Below are 4,739 nucleotides of genomic sequence, written 5' to 3'. Positions count from 1 at the left end.
CAAAATGGTCAAGGGCATGATGCTTCCTGATGAGGTCTGGGGAGAATTGGGCTAACATATACAACCTGTTATTTCCCTTATAAGTTCTGAACCAGTTGAGAGAGAGACACAGAACTTAGGAAGATGGAGGTCAAAATAATCATCTTGAACACACACTTAGCATTTACAATTCTGTATTCAGATGGGGATGTTGAAGGTGTGAATCCAAGGGACTGATTTCTGAAACAACACACTATGGATCTGACATTTTAACTTTAAAACCAAATCCTTCAAAAGTTATTTTGTGCTCCAGCCATCTCTTAGGATTATCATCCTCATTAGTTCGTTAACGGTGGTTTTGCTCTATTTTAGTCTGTAGTCCAAACCCCCTGATCTCTCTTCTTCTTGCCCACTCTGCACACTGTTGTCAGCCCCATCTGCCCTAAGCCCTGTTTCAATAACACCACTCCCCTCTTCAAAAACCTTCAATGGCTCCCTGTTTTCAGTTCTTCACATCTCAATTCTTCCTGCCCCTTCAAAGCTCTCTGTCATCTGTCTTAACCCACACCTGAGTCTTGCTCCCCTGCCCCTCTGCTCTTCATTCTCACTCACTGAGCTGATCCCCACTTTAAACCTGTCCCACTCACACTTCTCCCTGGGACAGCCTCTTTTCTCGAACTTCCACACCTTCCCTGTCTCTGCAAATTCAGCTCCAGTCCATTGATTTCCTCCTCCTTTAAACCCAAATGGCAAGTTTTTACTCTGAGAAACATATTAGCCTCTTTGTGCCATCATTTATCACTCACTGTTTCTTTTCTCTCCCAGTAAATCTCTAAGAATAGAGACTACATCTTGTGAAATTTCTATATTCCCCATTGCACAAGCCCATTGTGGAGAGTGACTGAGAGATCCCTGATTGCTTGCTTGTTAATTACCTAAAAACTAGTCTCTCCAAACTCAAGATCAGGATTTGATGTGGATTTGATGAACACACCTATACTCTCCCTATTTACTGATGTGTAAACATTTGTCTTTACATCCTACAGGGTTTTTTTTTTAAGGTTTTATTTATTTTTGACAGAGAGAGAGGAGAGAGAGGGAGAGAGAGAGAGAACATTAGCAGAGGAGGAGCAAAGAGAAAGGGAGACAGAGAATCCCAAGCAGGCTCCACAGTCAGTGCAGAGCCCAACGTGGGGCTTGAATTCATCAACTGTGAGATCATGGCCTGAGCTGAAATCAAGAGTTGGCTGCTTAACCTACTGAGCCAGCCAGGTGCCCCTTAACATTATACAGTTTTAATGAAAGCTACTATCATTTATTTGTGTATTTATTCCTGAGGACACACTGCTATTAAGCAGCAGAAACTGACCTGAACCCAGATATACTTGCCCCAAAGTCCATGATTTTAACTGCAAGGTGTTATTTGCAGTCATTATTACAGTGTGAAGAAACTAGTCTCGGTGATGCATCATTTCTCAAAGTGTAATTTTTGGGGTCCTACTAGATTTTTATGTGAAATCAAGATTCCATGGCTAAATCAGTTTGGCAAACACTGCATAGAACAAGAGTAATTTTTATTAAAGAGCTTGACACCTTTAATGAACTGAAATACATTATAAATAGTCAAAAAAGGAACATGATCCACAGGGTTCCAAATGTATTTGATTTGGGATTATTTTCCATACAGCCTCTCAAAGGACCAGTGCATTCTGGAATGTGTTTTAGAAGCGTGGCTTGACAGCATACTTATATTGTCAGGTTTTTTTTTTCCCCCTTTTCTGGATTCACTTCATTTCCATGTTTTTTCTCTGAAGGGGAGTACCCCGAGCCCCATTAGGCATTTCTGTTATTAAGGTTTATGACAAAGCTAGGATGACTGTTATCTCTGATTTTTAATATCTTTCTGGGTAATGGACATGGTGTTAACTATTGACCTTTTGGGGGAAGTTGCACACTTGGGATCAAGGTCATCGGGCAACATGAATCTCCAGCTACAACTCTCCGTTATCCCTGGTGCCCTGACTCATTTGTCCCCAGAGTGCGATGCACCTAGACGAGTTGGGGTCCAGGATGTGCCAAGGGACACAGTGTGTGTTGTAGAGCAGCAGAAGGCAGACAGCAGTTCAGTCTGCCTGTGGCGAGCAGTGAGATGAGGTGAACAAATTGCTGGGGAAGGAAACCAGAAAAGCTTTAAGGGCACGCTCAACATTTAGCTTATTCTAAATCTATTAAGTTATTCTTGTCCCAGTTGAAACTCATTGGATGATTTCATGTTCACTCACTTAGTCTCAGTTTTTCCTAGAAGAACAGCTGGAGCACTGGCCCCTAACTGTTTCCCTGGGTCTCAGTCCCTGAGAAGACACATCTTCAGAGCCTTAGATTGCCCCTGCCTCATGTGTCCTGCAGGTCAGGCAGTTTCCCATCCAGAAATAAAACTGTGTTGGTTTTTTCTTGATTGACATTTTTGAATGACCTTTGGTGTTTAGCTTTGTAATGGATTTAGTCATATATTTAGTCATTTATTCATAATATTTACTGACCACCTATTTCATGCTAAGCTCTATGCTTTGTGTTTAAAGAACAAAGCCCAGACTTTGCCCCAAATTAGTTCCCATTTCAGTGTGGGAAACAGATACATACTATATTGCAATGGTGCACAGATAAGATGGGCACTCAAACAGAAGGAAGCGCCATCTCAACATGGGTGGAGGCTTCTGGAAGAGTGGGCCAGTTGGATAATAGTTGGCCAAGCAAAGGTGGGGAAGGTGAGTATAGGGGGTGTGGGAGCTGAGGAAGGGATTCCTGGTAGAAGGGTCAAAATGAGCCCAGTACGGAGGTGAAAAATAAAACAGAGTATATATAGAATCATTCAGCGTTAGTAAACCATTTACCAGCTCCCACACATCTACACACTTTTAAGGAAAGGCTGGAAGTAGAGAGATGGTCCCCCAGCATTGCATTATCTTCTGTTGCCCATATCTCTTTTCTGGATCTTAACTATCAAGAAATAATCACAATCTTGCAGTTGTGCAAGATCTCAGGTCTTGTGATAGATTTTTTTCCTATTCCACTTACTGATTAATGAAGCCTCAGAAACGAGTTCAGACCTCTTCCACGGTTAACACTCAGGAGAAAGTCTCATTTCAGCAGTTAGGAACAACAGTGTCATTTTTCAGGGCCATATGCTTGAGATGAATCAAGGTGCCTCCATTACTAAAGTGAGTCCAGAAGCCTGAAAAATGCTTCTACAAATTCAGGAAATACTGTGCAATGAAATATTCCTGCCACAGTAGTCGAAGCAGAGTTAATACACTTCATCTTTTCAGATGTTAATGTGTTTTCACCAGTATTCTTAAGGAAGAACAACTCTCCCCCTGAGAGGTCAAGTTTCTTCTTAAGAATCATATTCTTTTTGGGTGATGCTAATAGAATTGTAATTCTTATCATAATCCTGAGAAATTGTTGGACACAGCATAGATCTGAGTCTATGTGCTGCAAAAACAGAAATAAAACATGGATAATCAATCGTAGCCCCAAATCCTGCAATCTACAATTTTAAATGGTGGTACAGGAAATGAGAAGTCCTTTCTGATAAACATGAATCAAATTAATATATTTGATTCAAATTAATGAAATATATATATATTTCATATAAATTATGAAAACATGAATCAAATTAATATACCACCTTTAGGTGCCAGAGAAAAGGTGGGATGGTAAAATGGCAAAAGCCCATAGATTTTGTTTTCTGTTTTCTTAACTTTATTGAGATATACTCAATATATAACACTGTGTAAGTTTAAGATGTTCAGTGTGATGATTTGATACCTGTATATATCTGAAATGTTTACCATAATAAGGTTAGGTAACATCCTTCGCCTGGTATAATTGCTATTTTGTTGTCATTATAGTGAGAAGGTGAAAGCAACATTCTCATAGCAACTTTCAAATACACAATACAGTATTATCAACTATAGTCACCATGCTGTGCATTAGGTCCCTGGAACTTAATCATTGTATAGCTGAAAGTTTATACCCTTTGACCAACATCTCCCTACTTCCTCCACCCCTAAGCCCCTGGCAACCATTCTACTCTGCTTCTATGAGTTCTATGCCTTTAGATTCCACATATAAGTGAGATCATACAGTATTTGTCTTTCCTTCTCAGATTTATTTCACTTAGCATAGAGCCCTCAAGGCCCATCCATATTGCTGCAAATGGCAGGATATCTTATGTCTGAATAATGTTCCATTATATATACCACATTTCCTTTAGCCATTCATTTTTTGATGGCCACTTAGGTTGTTTCCATGTTTTGGCTATTGTGAATAATGTCGCATTGAATATGAGAGTATTAACTATCTCTTCAAAACAGTTATTTCATTATGTGGGATTAATGAAGTGGGACAAATGAACCCATGTTTTAACATCAGAAAACATGGATTGGAACAGAGATCTACTTAGCCATAATATGACCTAAGGGTGTCATTTGACCTCTCTGTGCCTCAGGTTCTTCATAGATAAAGGAAGGATAAGATCACCTGTTTTTGTACAATAACTTTGATGGTTAAAGATACTTGTAAAACACAGAATAATACTTGGCAGATACTCATTCTTAAATAAGGAGCAGCTCATGCCTCAGTTAGGATTCCATCCCTAAGCATCTAATGTATGTAATTACTTTTAAATTGACTTGTGAAATAGCTATGTCTCCTGCTCATTGTTGTCTTGAAGATATGAGTTCTGAACTTTCATTTTA

The 4,739-nt window shown here is 39.5% G+C and overlaps 1 long non-coding RNA gene across 1 annotated transcript; it reads right to left on the bottom strand.

The window, feature by feature from the left end:
* Positions 1 to 1,534: 1,534 nt before the first annotated feature.
* On the bottom strand, positions 1,535 to 4,098 carry LOC123579686. Its single transcript, XR_006702894.1, has 2 exons — positions 3,055 to 4,098; positions 1,535 to 2,145 (listed from the first exon to the last, which is right to left on the bottom strand). It is a non-coding gene; the product is annotated as an uncharacterized LOC123579686 (long non-coding RNA).
* Positions 4,099 to 4,739: the final 641 nt, after the last annotated feature.

The sequence above is a fragment of the Leopardus geoffroyi genome, chromosome A3, assembly GCF_018350155.1.
Source record: "Leopardus geoffroyi isolate Oge1 chromosome A3, O.geoffroyi_Oge1_pat1.0, whole genome shotgun sequence".
Classification (NCBI taxonomy): Eukaryota; Metazoa; Chordata; class Mammalia; order Carnivora; family Felidae; genus Leopardus; species Leopardus geoffroyi.
The sequence above is the reverse complement of the archived record's forward strand: the minus strand, read 5'-3'. Positions and strand labels throughout refer to the sequence as shown.